This window comes from Pinus tabuliformis, chromosome 4_1 (assembly GCF_031772625.1).
Source record: "Pinus tabuliformis cultivar Carrire ecotype Pingquan chromosome 4_1, CPIR1, whole genome shotgun sequence".
NCBI lineage: Eukaryota > Viridiplantae > Streptophyta > Pinopsida > Pinales > Pinaceae > Pinus > Pinus tabuliformis.
The window spans coordinates 107,163,604-107,186,062 of NC_142303.1; positions in this window are offsets into that span (position 1 = coordinate 107,163,604).

The window sequence follows — 22,459 nt, forward strand, 5'->3', positions numbered from 1 at the left end:
ACTGCCTTTGATCAGAAGCTGGATGCAATACTCAGTGGCATGAAAAGATTGGGTGATAGAGTAGAATCAGTTGAAAGAAAATCATCATGGGAACCACCTCAAAACAACCCTCCTAGGAATCCAAATTTTAGGAGAACTCAAAACCCAGGCATGGGTAAAACCGGTGCTAATCAGGACATAAGACCCCCTTTCCAAGAAAATTATGCGGAAACTTCCACATCAGCAGAACCCAATGAGGATCCTGAGATCAACTTGATGGGTCTAGATGGTGAGAGTCAAGTGTTCTTAACACAAGAAGATCATGAGGATGATGAAATCAAACTGTTCCAAACTAAATCAGGTGAATCCTTTGACTTTAAGCAAGGCTATGACACTGCTGTTTATGAAGTCCATAAACAATACAAGCTGAGGAGCAGAACTGTGAATGTTAACCAGCCAGAAAAGAAGAAGGATAATCAGCAGCCTGAAAAAGTTGTAGTCACAGCACCTGATGACAAAACAAAGTTACATGCAGAAGAAGTAATGGTTGAGGAGATCACTGAACCACCCTCCTCAAAACAGCAGCATATGGTTACTCCCCCTTCTCATCCTTATCCAACCATTCCTCCCCAAAAGATGAGTGAAAAGGATAAATCCCAAAGTCAAGACAAAAATCAAGAAGAAGATTTAATGAACAAGGAAAGGACAGTTATCTATAACCCCAAGACCCAATCTGAAAAATCCTTTGACCTGGAGACTGAAATGAGTAAATTAAAGATAGTTGTTCCTCTCTTGGAACTAGCCAAGCATGACATCTATAAGCTACAGATCAAGAAATCCCTTCAAATCACTAACAGCAAAGATGATGTCAATGTGTTGGATGACACTCCAGAATTATTGTTTGGCCCAGAAGTGGATGGAAAAACAATAGTCACAGGGGTACTACCTTTTTATGTCAGCTTACATATTCATGACAAAATACTACACAATGCAATGTTTGACTCAGGCGCTTCTCACAACCTCATGCCAAAAGCAGTCATGGAAAGATTGAATTTGGACATAACAAGACCATACAAAGACCTGTTTTCTTTTGACTCCAGCCAAGTCAAATGTCTAGGTCTCATAAAAGACTTATGTGTGTCCCTGGTTCAATACCCAAACAAGACAATCCTAATGGATGTGGTAGTTGCTGATATCCCACCTAAGTATGGGATGCTGTTATCAAGATCATGGGGAGCTAAACTCCAAGGGTCCTTGCAATTAGACATGTCATATGCCACCATCTCTGTCTTTGGGCAACCAAAAAGACTATACAGAGAAACACTAATGAAATACATGGTCAGCAGTGAAGAAAAGCCTCAAAACTTTCCCATATATGTTGTCCATTCAGACATAGACTCATACATTCTCTTCAATGACACCACAATGCACTCAGAGGATGGGGATGAAACCAAGATATTCATACAAGAGAAAGACTTAAGGGAAAGTTTCACCACCCATGAAACAACAGTCAAACAAACACTAGATACTACTGCTGTCCTAAATCTCAAGCATGCCCAAACATATGATGAAACTGTCCTAAAAGACAAGCTAGATGGAAAACCACAACTGCTACTCACATTGCCAGCTCATGAGCAGATCATTAAGTCTCCTTCCCAACAGAATATTCTATGGTTCCTTGAATTTGATGGCTCAGTCAACAAGTTAGGGGCAGGAGCTGGAATTTGGATACACAATGAAGAAAATGGTCATGCAGAGGGCAGAGCTTATAGATTGAATTTCAGATGTACTAACAACATGGCAGAATATGAAGCTCTTTTACTAGGCCTCAAGTTAGTAAAATTCTTACAAGCTGCCAGGGTTTCAATCATGGGTGATTCAGATTTAGTTATTCAACAAGTGAAAGGGAACTTTGTCACCAATGACAAAAGACTAAGGACTTATAGAGCTGCTGTTGCTGAGGTGCTAAACGTTTTCTCTGAATCCCAAATCACTAAAATTCCTAGAATGCACAATTTGCATGCTCACAGTTTAGCCACCTTTGCAAGTACCTGCAAGCTGCCTTTTGAGCCCCATCACTGTTTCACAGCTGAGGTGAAACATAGACCCTCCATTCCAAACAATGTTAATGATTGGCAAGTATTTGAGGATGACAAGCAAATAAATCATTTTTTAACTCTGCAGCAAGAATTTGTAGGATTAAATATTGACATGGAGACAGCAAGTCAATCACAAATACTTGAGACAGCAAGTCCATCACAAATACAGTTTCAAAGGATTATTCACCCAATATCACCCAGAACAGCAAAACAAATGTTAAATCCAACTATTTTCAACAAGGACAGCATTCAGCAAATTCAATCAATCAATTATGAGGAAGTGGCCAATGCTGAAACTGAAATCATAGAACTGAAAGACAATTTTTTACCAACAGGCCTAACTCCCCTAGAGGACATCTTTGATTCAAATGATATTCCCAGAAAACCAAAAATGTAGCCCTTAAATGCAGCCATCGAAGAATATAACATAGGTACAATTGACAAACCCAAAATAATCAAATTGTCTGCATCTTTGCCTCCTGATCAAAAGCCTAAATACATTGACCTTTTTAAAGAGTTCCAGAATGTCTTTGCATGGAGTTATGAGGACCTAAAGTCCTATGACACCTCTGTTATCCAGCATACTATCCCTCTCAAGCCTGATCAAAAACCCTTTAAACAAAAACTGAGGAGAATCAATCCTATGCTTCTCCCAGCAATGGAACAAGAGGTACAAAAAATGTTCAAAGCAGGCATCATAACACCAATCTGATTCTCTGAATGGATCTCCAATTTAGTCCCTACAAGAAAGAAGACTGGTGAGATTAGGCTGTGTGTGGACTTAAGGAATCTGAACCAAGTATCCTTAAAAGACCACTACCCCTTACCCAAGATGGATCACATTCTTCAAAGAGTGGTAGGGGCCTCAAGGATCTCATTACTGGATGGGTTCTCAGGCTTCAATCAAATCCTGGTGCACCCTGATGATTAAGACAAAACAGCATTCACTACCCCATGGGGAACTTTCAAATATGTAAAGATGCCTTTTGGATTGAAAAATGCAGGGGCAACGTTTCAAAGAGCAATGGATATTGCTTTTGCTAAGGAAATTCATGACTTCTTAGTCATTTACTTAGATGATCTCACACCTTTTTCAAAATCTGACCAAGAACATCTCAAACATTTAAGACAGATCTTCCTAAAGTGCAGAAAATATGGAATTTCCTTGAATCCCAAAAAGTCTCTATTTGGTTTGGAAGAAGGTAAACTGTTAGGACACATCATCTCAAAGGATGGCATAAGAATTGACCCAGATAGGATACAAGCTATCCTACAAATGCCTCACCCAAGAAATGTCAAAGAATTACAAGGATTCTTGGGAAAAATCAATTTCTTAAGAAGGTTTATCCCAAACTTGGCAGAACTAATCAGATTATTAAATAACATGCTGAAAAAGGACTCAAAAGTGAAGTGGACTGTTGAAGCCAATCAAGCATTTGAAAGTATAAAATTGGCCCTTACCCAAACCCCAGTCTTGACCAATCCTCAGTTTGACAGAGAGTTTATTATTTTCTCTTTCGCCTCCCAGCATACTATTGCTGCTGTTTTATTACAAAAAGATGACCAAGGTAATGAGAAGCCAATTGCTTTCTTTAGCAGAGCTCTTAGAGATGCACCTTTAAAGTATCAAATCATGGAAAAGCAAGCTTATGCTTTGGTCAAAGCAATCAAGGACTTTAGGATTTATATCCTTTATTCCCATGTCATAACATATGTGCCAAGTCCTATTGTTAAAGACATTCTCACCCAAGAAAATTTAGAGGGCAGAAGAGGAAAATGGATTGCTAACATACTAGAATTTGACATTGAAATAAAACCTACAAAGCTAATAAAAGGGCTAGGTCTGGCCAAATTAATGACAGAAGCAAATTTCCAAGCCCTAGACATCAATCAGCTGGACAATGAAACAGAGCTGGCGACTCCAAAGATCAATGTAGCCTTTGAAAAATCCCCTTGGTATTATGATATCTGTTATGTGTTACAAAACCTGTGTGCTCCCCCAAGACTGTCCAAAACTAAGTGTAGGTTCTTAAAAATGAAAACATCAAGGTTTTGTGTAATGGATGGTAATTTGCTTTGGAAAAACCATGAAGGTATATTGCTGCACTGTTTAATGGAAAATGAAACTAACAATATCATGCGAGAGTTTCATGCAGGAGACTGTGGTGGACATTTGTACTGGAAATCCACTGTGGACAGAATACTGAGGGCTGGTTATTACTGGCCTACTATGTTCTCTGATATCAAGAAATTCACAACCTCATGTCACAAATGCCAAGTGTTTGAGGGCAAAAGACAGTTGCTGCCACTCCCCTTAAGACCCATTGCAACGGAGAGACCTTTTCAACAATGGGGCTTGGATTTCATTGGGGAAATTCATCCCTCATCTTCAGGCCAACATAGATGGATTCTAACAGCCACAGATTACTTCACTAAGTGGATTGAAGCTGCCCCATGTAGACAAGCAAATGATTCAATAATCATTCAGTTCTTGGAGAACAACATACTGGCTAGATTTGGCTGTCCTGACAAAATAGTAACAGACAATGCTGCTGCTTTCAGATCCAAGAAAATGGTGAACTTTTGCCATAAATTTCATATTACTTTGGGCCATTCTACTGCATACTATCCCCAAGGAAATGGCCTTGCTGAATCATCAAACAAAAACCTGGTGGACATCATAAAGAAGGTGTTGGAAGAAAATAAAAGGAATTGGCATAAGAAACTAGTCAATGCCTTATGGGCAGATAGACTAACAACCAAAAGATCAATTGGGACCAGCCCATATGAGTTGGTTTATGGACTAGAAGCCAAATTCCCCTCATCCTTAGGAGTGCCTGTTATGAAGCTTCTTCAAGAAAGCCAAGCTGAACCAAATGATATGCAAAGAAGGATAAATCAAATCATATGTCTGCAGCAAACCAGAGATCAAGTTTTCAGCAGAGCTCAAGTATTACAAGAAAAACTAAAGAAGGCCTTTGACAGAAGAACCAAAGCAGAAAATTTTAATGTTGGTGACAAAGTCCTCAAGTGGGATGCAAGGAGAGAAGACAAAGGAAAACATGGAAAATTTGACTCCCTTTGGAGAGGACCATTTGCTGTCCAAGCAGTACAAGGTAATAATACCTATTTCCTTAAAAGTCTAACTGAAGCTGACTTGGATGAAGGTCCTGTCAATGGCAGGATGCTGAAGCACTATTTTGACTATTTCCCATGAGTGCAACCTGAGGTTCCCTTGTATATATGCAGATGTACATATTATTTTCTGTTTAGATTGTAAAAATGCAGTTTTCCAAGTTTATTGACTGACCAGCAAAAGGTAAATAGAATCAGAGGTCTACCAAGAAGAGAAGCACACAATTTGGACACTTCAAAGCAGCAAACTACAAGATGGACAAGAGTAAACAAGGAGCAAGGCAATCTGACCTGCTGTTCTTGGTCTTTCAAATGAAACACCATCCCCATGTGGAGCCACTGTTAGCTACCTATACTAATAGGTTTCATATTTCATGATTGACTATGAAAGGACCAAATATGCTCTGCTTTGATGACTCAAAGATCACATATTCCCAAGAGAATCCAATCTGTGCTTATAGCTTGGTATGGACTTAAAATTTTGATGGATGGTCCAACAGTCTAATCTGGATCATTCCATGGTTTAAATTTGCAGTTGTAGAATAGAGAAAGAAGTCTGTCCAAACTGTTTAATCTTGGCAGACAAGTAGTTCAGGTAGAGAAGAAAAGGCTCCCAACAACTTAATCTGGGACCTTGGAAGAAATAAGGGTAGAAGTGGATAGAAAAACAAAAGAAAAGCCAAAGAAAAGAAAAGGCAAGTAAGGGTCTGCAAATCCAAGTGCACCCTCCAAGAAGAAATAAAAAATGCTAGGCAAGTAGCTGGGTAAGTAGTTGGGGTTGCAGAAAGGTTATCTTTACCATTGCAAATGTATTAACTATGTTTACCAAAGCAAAGTCAATCAGTTAACAAGGTGTTCTTCTTCATCAAGTTGCAGCAGAAAGCATGACTAACTTCCCTTTTCCCTTTTTTTCTTCCATGTCATTTACTAACATTCCCTCATCACTTGAGATTCATGGAAGAATTATGGTTTCATGGTGGTTCTTAATCTTTTTAGAAGCCACATTTCTTGTCTAAAACTCTCTTCATTTTGATCTATTCCCTAAACTAAGTAAGTTTCAAATAAACTTAGTGTTTTCTCCCTCCATTCACTCCCCCCATCCATATTAACTCTAACCTTACTATATAAATCCCCTACATCACCTTTCCCCTACTAGTATTAACACCATGGTGTATAAATCCCAAATTTTGTATAAATATCCCTCCCCTTGGCATTGTAGCCATATGTTCTCTAAAAAAGGGATCAAATGACACCTGGTCATGTTGATAAGCCTAAGCCAAACCCTCTTTCCCCTTTTTTAAATCCATTTTCTCACTCTTGGCCCCCATTTACACATAAAACCTATAAAACCTTGTTTCTACCCTTACCTGCTCAAAATTGCTAAAAATACATCAAAACCCACTTGTTCCCCATTACCCAAAGTTCAAAGATCGGGCGCATAGTCACAAAAATTTCATGAAAACCCATAAGTCCAATGATCTCTGCTCATGCACATATGCCGAAAATAATCATTAAATAATCCCCGCCCCCACCATATCCGCTGACTATTTCGTCCTCCCGACAGCCGTCCGATTAAAAGATTGAAGATCCAACGGCTCTATTCGCAGCGGAGCTGTTCCAACGTCCGTTGTTTACCCGCCTTATTCCCCGGTCACATCAGTTCCCCGATAGCCGTCCGATCAGACCCCCCAGATCTGACGGCCATCGTTGCATCGGAGCGGATCTCCCATCCGAAAGTTATCTTCCGATGGCCGTATTTTGGGTACGTCATACGGTAGCCACGCGTCTCCACCACCGCTCATCGGAGGTACGCCTGACACATACCTCCACCGTACCGTAAGTGGTGCGATATGAAACCGCTGACGGTTTCCGGTTTCCCTCATCCCACCTATATTACGTCAGCTCCCCTTCACCTCACGTCACTGCCACCGATGCCGTCACGTCAACCTTGGCACTCAACCATTGGCCGATCTGTCATGCCACTTCATCATCCCCCTGGACCAATCAGAGCCCACCACCTATGACGTCATGCTGATGTCAGCAGAAAAGCGCGCCAGTATTACCAAAATTCCATATTTAGGCCAAAATTTCATGTTTTTTCTACTTTTGGTAAAAAGCTCTACTGTTATTTCTACATGTGGCTCACGTCCAGACCAGCACCAGCTTGCTAAAGGGATTCCGAGACCGCCAGAGCCTCCAGCACTCGCGCATTCGCCATTCTTGCCGACGAATTCACCAGGTATTCTCGATAATTATCCCAGAAGTCTGTTTTATCCGTAATTCCAAGAGTAATCTGTGAACACACCTGAAAACTCAGCTTTCACCATTAAAGTACACTGTAACCAGCACTTATACCCAGCCAGTGCATCCATTGCACTCCTATAAGGCCACATTGGACAAATTGAACTGAAATTTGTAGATAGTTCGCGCAGTCGTGAACCAGCTACCTTCAGTAACCAAATTCACCACAGAAGACACTCTGCTCGGTCCTGCTACTGGTTTATTGGTTCAAAGCAGTATTTCAATTGCTGCAACCTTCCCATTCACTCTCTGTCCTCTACAATTCACATCTTTCATTGAAGAGAACCTGATTGTGTTGCTCTGCACAGCAACTCTACCCACAATCCTAGAAAAACCATGGACCCATCAGTCCCTCCTGTAGTACTAAATGTTCAGCCTCTGAATTCCCCTCAAATGAACTTAAAATGGCAAGCCTTGGCAGATATGGATTACCAAATTACAGAAGAAATGATTATGGGCAGCAAATTCCACATTCATCTGTTGAATGAGTTGAAAACCAAGCATGAAAATGGGACAGATATATTGGTTATATGGGACTCTTTCCTCCCTATTTTCAAGCTCCCTCAGGTCAACCAGTTCCCTGAACTAATCCACCTATGTGCTGAACATTATGATGCTTCTCAGAGGGCTGTTGTTGACCCATCTGGTTCAGTGCTTTTCTATGTTACCCCTCAAGCTATCAGAGACATGCTTTGCTTCAACCCTCAGAAAAAGCTGGTCCCTTTGTCACTAGTGAACATGATAAATCAAGGGGCCAAACTGACAGATGCTCAAATTATCAAACTCAATCAATTATACATTAACTCTGACATGGTGATGTACCCTCCAATTGGTCATGTATATCTCAATGGGCTGGGCAGAGACCTTGCAGACATGATTTCTCCCATCTTGGGATATAATTCAATTGAGCATATTGACATAACTGTGCTGGCAATGATGTTTATGTTTGCTCCTGGCAAGTCACCAATCTGCTATGACTATGCCACCTACATATCAGACAAGATTCATGAGCAATTGATAAATTTGGCGAGAGATAGGGTATTCAGATATACCTCCTACATCTATCATCTGATTTTGTACCATCAACATGACAGATTTCATTTTTCAATCAAAAGAATGGATGCCCAGGGCAATCCTAGATCAGTGGTCTATTGGTCCTCTGTCTTCCACTCTACACCTGATTCTCCATACACTTACTGTGAATTTATTGATCAGTTCATCCATCCAGCTATGACAATGCTAATGAGCTCGCCTCCTCCAAGACTCACTGATGACATGCAGAGAATTCTTCAGCTATCTAAATCTTACAGCATTGGGGATTGGTACTTCTACCAACACCACACTGTCATCAGGATATATGGGTGTGATTTGCCTCCATTCAGATTACCTAGGTATGTGCCTATGAGGCTATTTGCCCTAGAGTATTTTAGGCAATTTGGCAGAGTTGATGTGCTTCACTTTTCAGGAAAAGGCAAAAAGGCATAGTTGAAAGTGAAAAGCCAACTTGGCCATCTCATCTATAACGAGAGGGAGCAAGGATGGAGGGAAGCAGATAGAATGCTTGAGTTCCTTGGCCTCCAAACAAGTTTCCCATGGACACCCTATGAACCTAATCATTTTATAACAATGAGGAGGCTCAAATATAAGTTGTCTGCCTATGATCATCATAGTATCCCTCACATTGAAAAATACGCTAATCAAGACAAATGGAGGAGAGGGACCCTAGAAGAGCCTGTATCACAAGAAGAGCTAAATCTGAGGGCAGTAAGGAATCTAAGGAAGATGGCTGACCTTGAACTTTGTTCACAGGTGAGCTCACTTCCAAGCACACAAATTGGAGCAGCTGCATCCTCCTCAACTGCCCAACAGCAAACTACAAAAGCTGTTGAAAACATATCAGAGAAGGGAAAAGAAAAGGAAATGGAGATAGAGCCACAGCAGCTAGATAAAGAACAGCGGCAAGCAGAGCAGCAAGAGCAGTAACAGCATCAACAACAGCAGGAAAGGCAGCATGAAGAAGGGCAACCTGACAGACAGCAGCCCTTGCAGCAGGAAAGAGTGGTGGATACCCCAACTTCCACTGAGCAACAGGCTCAAAACATAGTGCCTCCTAGGCCAGAAGTCACCACTGATGCCTCGGTCCTCCAAACTCCACAGAAGGAGGACTTAAGCAGAAAAATGGATAGAGAAACCCCTCTCACTTCATCTATCAACCAGGGAGAGAAGAGACAAAGATTAAATGACTTTTCTGAAGATGATGCAGCAATAAGACAAGCATTGGGCATGGGCCCACCCAGCAGAGAAGCTTCAGCAAGTTCCTTCCAACAGGAACAAGAGAGGACTATGGGAGGGGAGGTCAGCTCCTCCAGCCAACAAAATGAAGGACAAGTAAGCATCAAACAGCAATTTATAGACATCAAAAGGAGGAATGATCCTATCAAGATACAGGTGTACAATCACCTGCTAAATATGGCTCCTACCAATCAGCAAAGACTTATGTCTGCCTTTGATGTAGGTGAAGGCAAAATGATCATGAGTCATTTTATGCCCACAGCACTGCATCCCCAATCTGCCTCAGATTACCTCAGGACCAACCTGGAGGTCATGGCCAAAGACATACACCCGATGGACAAAATTGAACTGCATAAACAGACTGGTGAGATGGTGTATGTCTCCTTGGCAGATGAAACATTAGAAAATTACAAACTAAAGAGCAGCCTTAATGCCACAGCCTCTCAACTGGAATTGGAGAAGGCATCATCCCAAGCAAAGGACAACAGAATAAGGTCCTTGGAAGACATAATCATTGAAATTGGGCATGACCCCAAAGATATTTCAGGGATACAGGAAATCTTGAAGTTGAGGGATGCTGACATGGCTGCCATGAGGAAGAAAATCAAACTCCCATCCACCATGCACCCTCAGACAGATAAGGTAGCCCAACAAAGGCAGGAGAAGGACACCACAGATTTGTTGATCTCCATTTATAAACAACTTCTGCATGCCCAAGAGAAATTAGGAGAGTCTGAGGCTGCACAAGCAGCCCTGCAAGCAGCATTTAAACAAAGAGAAGAGGGTCAGACCTCTCAGCCTCCTCCTCAGATCATCAATCTTGAGGAAACTGCTCCTATCACTGCTCCTCCTCCTCAACAAACGGAACAGATAGCAACATCTACTTCAGCTGCACCGACAACTACAGAGCAGGCCCAAAGCCTGGATATGCAAAAGCTGAAGAATGAAATCCAAATCCTGGAAGCTCAAATGACAGAGTTAAATGAGACCAGGGATAAGTTGGCCAAGGTAAATGACAGACATGATAAATCAAAGAGAGAAGTGGCAGAAAAGGGCAGGGAAATCAAAGCCCTTAAGGACAGGATCAAAGAGCTGGAAAATGAGCTCAAATTAGATAAAATTGTGTCTGAAATCAGAGCAATGATATGGTCCAATATTGGCCAATCTATTACCAATCAATGGCCATATATTGAGACAATCCATGAGCAGCTAGAGCTCATCCCAAAGGCACAAAAGGAGATCCAAAGATCAAGAGCTTCATTGAGCAATATGCCTGAAGTAGCCACTAGAATGATCAATGTACTTAATCATAAAACAAGTTCTCAGTTAGCCACCATGGGAATTACAAACCGGACTGATACTGTTCAACTGATCAAGAGGGTTCTTACTCTTAGAAATCTAGTACAGACATTGGAAAGAAGAACCCAGGATATGCAAACTGAGGTGAACAGGTTCATGGAAATATTTCAGGTATTGCAGAGCAAAGGACTCCCTAGCTTACTGAACAGCGGAGGGAAATTATTCACCCATGAACAGTATGCCAAAAGGGTAAATGTTTTTGCCTCAACACAGATCAATGAGAAGGCCAGCACTTCAGAAGATACAGGGCCTATTACAGGACAGATTTTCTACAGTAAGATAGAAAATCTATTTTTTATAATGAATGAAATTACGCACTTGTTCGATGTGGCCCCAAACTTTTTTAAATATACAGAAGCAGAGGAGACTATGGATGCAATTCTCAGGCATCAACTCCCTACACAGGACTGGTGGACAAGTGCAATACAAAAAAATTTGTAAACAGTGAGGCATTCACCAAATTTTGTTCTTAAAATATAAATTGTTATATAAAGCATAGTCTAGCAAAAATCAGCATGCATCGTGGATTCAAGCTGAGCCAACTCAGTAGATGTATCGGCCAACAAAGCAGAGATAGAAAACTACAGCTGGCAGGTCCGAGAAAGTACAGCGCAGCAAGAAATAAAGGCGCAATTATCAGCATTAAAGCTAAGCGTTGCAACCGACTCAATGACCTCCAAAGGTCAAAATTATCCTCTGACAGACATAAAGAGCATTTATGCTGCATTTAAAGTTGTAATAACTTCTTGTCTACTTTCTGAACGAAGTAATGAAGATATTTCTCTCAGATGACTCAATGCCTGAGATATTTTGTATAAGCATTCCTATAAAGTCCCCTTCGCATAAGATTGCAAGGGTTGTTGTTGATTTCTCCTGAAGAAGTTCTTATGTTGTAATCCTTTCAGAAGTTAATAAAGAAAGTGATGGAATTTCTCGGATCTCTGAAGTGTTGAATGCGTACTGGTGTCTGTTGGAAACTGCTGGATTCCTGTGTATTACACCATGCAATAAGTCTCTGTAACTCCACATATTTTTGTTTTTTGATGAAGAGCAATTTCTATAGGGTTCAGAGGTACTTCTAATAGAACAAATTTTTCTTTTCTTTTCGTTAATTCACCCTTCACACTCACAAAAGCTAACAAAACTATATATGCCTAAAAAAGGGGATGCAAATCTATCCTAATGTAACAACTATATGTGGATGCAAGATTTAAAACTACTCTAAAAACCAAAAATGAAAGTTGCTTGCTTATCAAACTTTATCTTGCCACTTACAATGCCTAGATGGAATATGAGATGCTACCATTCATTTCGTCTAAACACTAAAAACAAGTTCTAAGACAAACATAAAGCACTTTCACTTCACTAAAAGGAAACCAAATGAAAAGCAAGTTCAAGAAAGAAAAACTAAGATTTTCAAAAGATTTTCTTCAAAGCTACAAACAAAAAAGTCTTTTCAAAAAAGAAATGCTCTCAACAACACTGAAACTTGTGATTGAAGAATAGGCAATTAAACACTTTTGCGAATCGACACCACACAATGGATGAAAACTCAACAAAAATAATTGTGTTTGCAATCTCTATTAACAATCAAAAGCAGCAATGAAAGCTTTGGCAATAAAAACCAAAAAGACAAATTCCAAGAAAGTGTCAATCAACAACTTTCATGAAACAAAGAAGTGGATGGTCACAAAAAGCGATTTTGTCAAGCAAACAAAAAGTCACCAAAAGCAAGATTAACACAAAAATTGTGATCAATCTTCCTACCCTGATGAAATAGAGCAGCCAAGATTCCTAGAAAGAAATCTTGAGTGCTTTAGCAAAAAATGATGACGCTTGCAATCAACAAAAACAACAAGACCAATACTCCTTATAATAAGAGAGAATTCAGAACAAGATGCTCGCTGTAAAACAAATAACTGATACTGGAAAATTACTATTTCAGACTGACTCAAACCACCAGACAAACCTTCAGAGACTAAAAAGATTTATAAATCTTGAAAATTACAATATATACGTGACTGTACTGAATTACAGATTGCGTGTATACACGACTGTATCTGAGGAAACCTGCGTATATGCGGGTTCACTCAAAGAAACAAGCGTATATACGCCTCTGTATCTAAGAAAAACAGCGTATATGAAAAGCTTCAAGAAAAAAAAAAAAAAAAAATTGAAGAAACAGGCAAAGCTTAAAGTTCAAGAACAGACCAGATAGTAACAGCAAGCAGACAAGGTAGCTGAGCCCTGATTGGCTTGAAAAACACCCAAACTAGGAACAACAAGAGTGTTGTCCCCAGTGGAGTCGCCAATTCTGATAGAGGGAAAAGTTCCCCTAGGGCTTTTTGGGTTGAAACCCTAGCAGACTGAAAGTTATCTATTCAAAGAAACATGCATTCACACAGCCATTATGCTATTATAAGCAAATTCTATGATAAGGGTACGTACCTTTGGTCCTACGTCTGAGAAGGCCCTTAGGGTCCAAACCCTTCTTGGAGTTCCCTTCTTCTCTTTTGTCCTGCAAAACAAACAATTCAAAGAACACAATAGTACATGGACAAGAACTTATAAAGAAACCATCTTTATGTTATAAAGAAAGGTAGCTAGTTATGAAATCCAAACAACCATTTACATATGAATTCTAAACATGAATATCATTAACATAAAGAAGATTCATTTCGGGAACCAAGACATGTGTTTCTTTTATTATAGACAAATAAAGTACATAAAAAGGAATGTTTTCACTTGAGTCACCTTCAGCGAGCTCCAAGCAAAGCTTCCTTCCGGATCTGTTCCAGCCTCAAGCCTCTAACAAACTCCTTCCATGACTCTCTCCATGATGTCATAAATGGTGGATGAACATCAACACACAAGAAAACAAAGGTTTCCTGTACAAAATGGGGGAAGTGCAGAAGGCACAAGGGACTTCAGACCTGGTCAAGGGAAGAATCTCAGAATAATAACCTTTCTCTCTCTTCTCTCCTCCCTTAGGCCTTCCCTTTGAGGTCTTCTTATACCATCTCCAAAGTAGTTTTTTAGTTAGGAGTTGGTTGGGAACAGTTGGGCCACGGGCACTAACAGGTGATCATCAGGTAAAACTCGTGATCTCCGCCCGAAAATAAGGAGTTTTATATTTTTTTAAGTGTTTTAATACATACACGCGGGTTGGCTATACACATACCCGCGTATACACGCATTTATGTCGCGTATAAGGGATAAAACATTGTTTTTTAAATTTTAGGACCAGGTCTGGAAGGAGGGGTTGCCCTAGGCCATGAGTACAACATCACAAACCATAAGAGTGAGATTTGGAGCTATAACAACAATTCTATAAGCATCATCCACCGCCTGTGCCAGTCCTTGAGTCTGCGCAATGAGTTCATCACACTACAGGCTGAGTTGTTCCATATTGATCTTTTGTTCGCTCAAGACTTGTAGTGCATGGCCTTCTCTGGCACGGAGCTCGGCTATGACCCCATCCTATAACTAGTACAAGGTTTCTCATGGAAGGGAAACTAAGTTTAAGCTCAACCCCTTAATCCTTTCTACCACAGCTCGGTCAACTTTGTTTGCTACCACTAACGCACCCTCGGAGAGCATGAAATTGTTGGTCACGTGGGCGCGCAACATCTGTTCCACCTCTGATGTACCTGCTATGACAGATGGGGCCATCATTCCTGTTGGAGGGGGTTGCACCTGTAGTCCCTGTAACTATGTTTGTACTGCCCACAACACAGTGTTCTGCTCCACCATCACCTCTTGGAGCGCATCCTTAGTGACATTACGAACTGTTTAACCAAGGTCAAAAACATCACTTTCTATAAGCGTGATTGGGTCAATGGATGTCTTGGATGCCTTCATCTTCTTTCTGGGGACTGGTTTCTCAGGGATGCGCAACCGTTTCAACTATTGTGAGGTAATTTCCGGAACCGTAGACTCTTCATCCAGGTCGATGTCCTCAGTCCCCTACCCTGTGGACATTTCATGGCCCCCCTTAGCCTCTTTTATTGGCATTGTTGTTGTTTTTGTCATTTGCATCGTTGTTGCTGCATCGTCCGTTTTCTGATGTGTGGTTGCTTCTTGTTACACTAAAAAATGTCACCATGACTATTTACAATTAGTATGGCTCCATCTACTGTCATACTATCCTCCTTGCCAAGTCTCATGCCTCTGCTCTTCATGTCAAACTCCAAGAAAGAGAGAAAAGTCATTTAAAGTCAATTATCTTTGGGTACGCAGTTTCTCTTAGCCTTACCTGCGGGTACGCTACCCAAGTTCACAATACCTGCGTACTTGTACGCTCTGTATGTAAAGGGGTGGGTTCGTACCCCTGTAAAGGTCAAAAGGCGCGAGTTTCATCTTAAAAAAGTTACTTGTGGTCAAATCTAGAGCATTCTAGAAGATGGTTTGACGTGTATTGAGCGCCTCCAGATGGTTCATGCACCCCAAAGAAAGAGGAACTTATCCCATGAAGAGGGGAGCTATCCCATTGAAAGAGGGGCTTATCCCATTCATGGTGGACCTAATTAACTTCCTCCAAAGCACTATAAATACAGGCATTGGGCCAGAGGGAGGGGAGGTTGAAAGCTGAACATTCCTAAGGGTAGATGCTGCTAGAATTAGGACTTCCTTGTAGAAGCTTGTGAGGAGAGATTCCCATCCTTTCTTGTTTCATTTGGAAGTGGGTGAGCTGATCAAAGTAAAGGAGAACTCCTGTTGGACCCTGGGAGGGACCTGCACAACACCAAGGCTCAAGTTGTAATGGTTTCTTTTGTTTCCTATTAATACAAATAAGTCCATTCTTCTCACCAATTTGTTGTTTATGAGTTGTTTCATATACTCCTTGGTCTGTATGTTAAATATGTTTTATTTTATGAGATATTCAGGTGCTATTTAATCGTTTGATTGTTAGTGAATGCAGGTTTCGAAGAGAAGGAGGAGCTCATCCGGATCGACGAGGCTAGACTACTACAACAGCGTTGGGTTACAGGTAGGATCTAAACACTTGATTTCTTATATTGTAAATGCATATTTAGAGAAGGATTGCTCTTAATTGTCTTGTTTGTCACTAGAAAGCCTTAAGCTTCTAGGGAGGTTGGTTTTGTCTGCAAAATCGACTCTTTCCGCCTGACAAAATGGCGACTCCGCTGGGGAACTCCATGAATGTGTTTGAGTTCTTTTTGATTTGATATTTTGATCTGAGAAAAGTCAATTGCTTTCTGGTTTTTGGATGTCTGACTATGTATTTGGGTGGAATAGCTTAGGGTTAAGTTAGATTTTCATTTTTCTTAGTTTTTCCAGCAGTACGCAGCCTCTGAGTTAGGCACAGTGCGTACCTGTACGCACTGCGGCTTTGTGCACAGAGCGTACCCGCACCTGTGCAAACAGGTCACCTGCGTACCCCTGTCAAATTTGAGAAAATTTCAATTTTTTCCTTTTTGCCTCTTAGATTTTGTTTTTAATTTGTTTTTACTGCCCAGATCCATTGGTTACCTGTCAGAGATCTTCATCTGAACTTGTTCCGTTAGCGTCGATGGTTTTAGTGGAATTCATAGAAGTTTCACCCTAGGGTTGATTTTTGCATTGGTCTTGTAGTGACTTTGGCTTTAGAAATTGTAAAAACCTTGGATCTCCCTGGTCTTTTCAGTCTTCTTAGAGGTCAGACCTTTCATAAAATCCACCTTTGTGAGAAACCTACCTTTGTGTTGTCTCTTTGCGAATTTCGAGAAAGTTTGTTGATTAAAGCTTTGAATTTCATTCTTGAGAAAAAGAACAAAAATATTTCGATTTTGTTTTTGATTAGTTTATGATTCTGCATGAACTGATCCTTGCTTGCATTTTGACTGAGTAAAACATCCGGGAATTATATTTTGTAGGCTTTTTCCTCATTTCTTTTGCTTTTAGGTAAATTTCCTTTAAATTTGCTTTTAGGTAAACTTGATTTGATTTTCTTAGATTTGTTAAAGTTGATTTTTGATAAGTAGCTTTATATGCTTTTGTTAATATAGGAAAAATACAAAAATTCTTTTGGAAAAAGTTTGCTTTGGTAGTGTTTGAAGTCTTTGAAAGAGAAAGGAATTTTCGTGAAATAATTAGTGGTCATGTGTTGTATGCTTTGGAAAAGATAAAGAGATTGTTTCTTTGATTGTCTTTGCCAAGAAAGTTGTTTTCTATAAATTTTGCATTCTCCAACTCTCTTAGCTAGGAGATTCATTGAAAAAGGAAAAGTAGTGTAAATCATCTTAGGTGCATCTTTTTAGTGGTTGCGAGTCGAGTCTACACACCACCAGTTTCATCTCCACTACCTTTTGTCCTAAAGAAAAGCCATAAAATTAACGCTTAAAGTAAAATTAACTTAGTAACTTTTTATTTACTAGGGCTCTAAAACACCAATATAGATCAGGCTAGTGTCTTGGAGGAGAGTAATAAACTCTCCAAGACAGCAAAACCAAACAAGTAGCTTATCTTGTGATAGGATAAATCCAGTTGTTTCATTTATGCTCTGGGAAAGCTCCTCTTAAAGGAGAAGCACGAGACCGTGTCCGAACCAGTGAGGGGATCAATCCTCCTTCATTGGGAAAGACGCCAGATACGCACGTACTACAAATGGTAAACCTCGGATTATTGTCGAGGAGCCTGGGGTCACTTGTCGGTAAACCTTGGATTATTGTCAAGGAGCCGACAAGGGGATTGAACTTGTTACTCTACCCTTGCGTGCTATCGGGTTGTAGACTGTTCCCCCAGGTATATTTGTTGTTGTTGGTAACCTTAGTGACCATTATCTTTAGGATTCTATCGAGGTGACGGTGGAGGGAAGATCCCACTGTACCTGGAGCAGACGTCGGCTAGACTCACTTGGATTTTCCAAGGGGTTCACTTCACTCGAGATGGTTAAAGTGGAGGAACTTGTGCCGGTCTATTCATTAAGCAGGTTGTCGGGGTAACTGTTCCACCCGCCACTTCTGTACTGAATCCGGCGATGTTGGGCTTCATCACCAACTAGCGTTTTCAGTCCGGAAGGTTACTGTTTGTGCTTGGTTTGACACCCTAGTTTCTTTAGGCGTGTGATTCAAATTTGTTTGGTTCTTTAGAGACTTTAGGCAGTTTGCTTTGAGATTTTACTTTGTTTGCGTGTGCAGTAGTTAAAAGTTTTTAACTGTGGCTGAATTACCGAGACAGTCCCCTGGAACTCGGGGCAAGTCTCCTGAAGTTGTAACCGTGGCTGATTTGTTGAGGAGGTCTTGTAGACTTCGAGGCCAACCTCCTAAAGAGGTTCCAGGTCATTACGAAGGTTTGAAAGTCCTTGTAACTCCTAGTAGCAGTAAAGTAGGATCACCTGAAGAAGGAGAGTCTTCGTTGGTAGTTCATCCGGATTACCAAAGTCTAGAAACAGGCTACAATCCTGAAGCTGTTACAGTTTCCGAGCTTGCTGGTAGTTTTTCATCTACTAGTGATATAGGCGAAGAACCTGAAATATCTGAACCTGTTACTCCGACTTCTAGTGCTCCAGATTCACCTAGGGTAGAAAGAGTCATCACCGAAAATCTTCCTTCTGGTTTGATAGCTATTGAAGAACTTGCTCCAGAAGAAGATATAGGTGTCCCTATCCCTGAACATCAACCTACTATTGATCTAAGGGAGTGTGAATCCATTTTTTACAGTCCTCCTAGAAGTACTACTTTGTATCTTTCGTTAACTAATTATTTAGACAACTCAGGGTCAAGTTTTTCTCCACCTTGTACTCCTTATCTACCTGGAGGTATTTATACTCCTGTAAATATGTCTGGTCAGTCGTCCATGTTTACTCAATCGCCTGAATCATTTTTGTACGGCGGTCCTTCTGTTCCTACTGGGTATCAGTCACTTTCTGGTACTTTTGCGGGAGCATCTCCTCAACCCATTGAACATGGGTTATTAACTGGAAACAATGGTAATAAACCGTTGAGCGTAGGAGACATTTACATGATGTCAGGTTAAAATCCTAGTTCTCAACCTCAAGGTGCGCAGTTACCGCCTGGGGGGCAGCCTCAAGTAACGCCTGGGGGGCAACCTCAAGGACAGTATATACCTGTGGTACAATACATTCCTCAAGGTCAACCCCAGCCTCAATATGTACCCCAAGGTCAACCCCAGTATCAATACGCGCCTCAAGGGTATCAACCCCAAGGTCAGTACTCGAGTCAAGGTCAACCCCAGTATCAGTACGCGCCTCAAGGGTATCAACCCCAAGGTCAGTACTCGAGTCAAGGTCAACCCCAGTATCAGTATGCGCCTCAAGGGTATCAACCCCAAGGTCAGTACTCGAGTAAAGGTTATCTACCACCTCAAGGTCAATCTTATGTTCAAAATATAGGAAATGTACCTTTAAATTATCAATCCTACCCTCAACCTGGTTACGGATCTCAGTATCCTCAACCTGTTACGGGTCAATACCCCGGAATGATAGTGTGGGATCCATCACAAGTTCAACAGGTGTTGCAGCCAAGTATACAGTTGTCACCTCAAACTGGACAACCCTTAGTTTCTGGTTCACCCCAGCAACCAGTCCAGTCAAATATTCAAACTTCTGTAACTTCGGTAGTTACTCAGTCGCCCATTGCTCCTAGTACTCCATCTCAAACGACTGCTGCAACTACCGCAACATCTGTTCATTCTACCACACTTACTTCTGGAGTATCGACAGCTCCGGTTTTCGCTGTCTCTGCAACCACTCCTCAGACATCTTTACCATTGTCCGGATCTACGATTCAAACCACGGTTCAGATACCTGTAGGGCAACCTGGTTTAAGTACTGTTGTCACAAGTCAACCACAATTCACTTATCAACAGTACCAGGGACAGTACCAATTCGGTCCAGCTGTCCAACAACCAGTTTACCAGTATCAACCGTATCCTGGGTACACTTATCAACAACCGCAACAACCCCAGTACGGTCCGGTTAATCCTGGTTTTCCAGGAGGATACAATATCCTGAACGCGATTCCTATTCCTAGTTATCCTGGATATCCTCCTCCTGGAACTGGTCTTGTGACCCAGAGTTTTAGGGATCCTAATCGAAAATTACCGTTTATCGCAACTTTGGATTTACCCGACTTGTCGCGCGTAACGAACGACCCAATAAATTATCTTCCGTTTTGGCCGCCAATGCCAAATAAGTTGCCCAGTGACATACCCAAGTTCGAAGGTAAGTCTGGAGAGGACCCGTCGAATCATGTGATGACTTACCACCTCTGGTGTTATCACTGTAAAACTTCCTTAAAAATTTTGGACAACTTACATGGTTTCTCAATTCTTGTATCAATCATGGTCAAGTCATGGTCAAGTCATTTTTATGTTTTAAAGTCTAAGTCATAGGGTTAGAGTCTCATGTCCATTTTCAAATAAAGTTTGATAGCCTCATTCCATGTCCTAGAAGCCTCACCATGTGTTTAGAAGACATATCTCACATAATTTCGGAGAAATTTTGAAACTAGCTACGAATCCACGTTTTCGTAGCGCAGACAGTGTAAAAATCCTGTTTTGCGCTACGAAATCATTGTTTTCGCAGCGCGCTGCGAAACCCCTGTAGCAGCCTGTTTCAGCAGAAAAAACTATTTTACTAGGCAACTTCCAGAAGCTTTCCAGAGCAGCGGAGAACTCAATTTTTCAAACTGAAAGAGGTTTTTCTTCCTAACATGTTGAATTAAAAAAACCTCTTTCAGTTTCTTCAATTCCATTCTGAGGTGGGAGAAATGTGTGGTTAAAGTTGCGCTACGAAACTGTTGTAGGTGCAGTTTTTCATCTCCTGTTTGACAACTGTTTTTCAAAGAGTTATTCTGGGCAGCTGGAGTAGTGTTTCAAAAAACAAAACGAGGTTTTTGTTGAGCACGGATTTTTTCACAAAAACCTCCTTCAGTTTTTCCAAATACATTTGTTACGAGAAGTTATGACCTCTGTCCCAAGACCTATTTTTCAGCCAGAACAGAGCAAGGGACAGTTTCCTGTTTGACACGTGTTTTTCAAGGACAGATTCTGAACATCTGGAGGAATGTTTTAAAAAACCAAGAGAGGTTTTTGTTCTAGACATCATGGGATACAAAAACCTCCTTCATTTTCATAAAATGTGCCATGGATGAAGAGATAAAGGCTCTGCAATTTTCAAGGATCTAAACCTAAAAACAGGGAAACATGTTCCCTAATTTCTAGGGTTTGTCATCAGCAGTTGGGTGACCACGTGGGAGGCTTCATCAAATTCGACTTCATGGAGTGTTAGGTGTCAAATAATGCTTTAAATTTCTAGATAAGGTTGTTGTAATCATAATAAGGAGTTACATTCCTAGTTGTATTAGGTCACTAGCACTCCTAGTTAACAGCTAGTTCTAATTAATGGTTTGTTTTATGGTTAGAATAGGTGTCACTGATGGCAAATTCGAATTCTCTTGATGAGGGATGATGGAATCCTAATTGTAAATGCTTTATATAGAGCAATAGGTCGAATTAGCAAAGGGTTGGAGACTTTTTGGCTCAACTGCTGCTCTATGTGCAGACTGTGTATATTTTTAACCTAATGCAGAATTTCTACTTAGACAACTCAAGATTCATGAAGAGTTCTTGTATTTTCTTGTTTTGATGGCATCTTCCAATACTTACACTGTAGTGAGGTTTACTTATGATACTCAGAATTCATCAATGATGCTCTGACTTCCTTCATAGATAAACTAACTGTGTTTCACTGTTTTATATTTGCATTTCTGCACTTGAACTCTATAATGCCTTGACTTCCATGCTAGGTAGAATGTTTTGGCTTCACTACTCAGGATTCAAAGAGGGTTTTTAATGTCCTATTGTCTCATGGCTTTCCTCTTTCACTTACTTGCAGTGGTATGAATACATGTTACTTAGAACTCATCAACGATGCTCTAACTTCCTTCATGTATTTATAAACTGTGTTTCCTTGCATTGTATCTTTGTTTTGTTGATGTATAAAAACTCTCTATGCCCTGACTTCATGTTAAGCTGATCTTGCTGTGGTACTGAACATACTTTGACTCCATAGCCCAATGGTAGCCAACCTTCATCTTTCAACCTATAAACATATACAATCACAAACCATAGAGTTAGCCATCTATCTTATTCTTTAATCAAAATCATTAACCCTTTGAGAGAGCCCTCTCAGGCTGAGGAGGCTAAGCCTCAGCTAAAAGATTGGTTTGAAATAGTTACACTGAGATAGTCTGATCAGCAGCCTATCAGGGTCCTATTTTGGTGATAACATTTTGGTGGGTCTGCCGGGAGCCTGAAGATTACTCATTCCC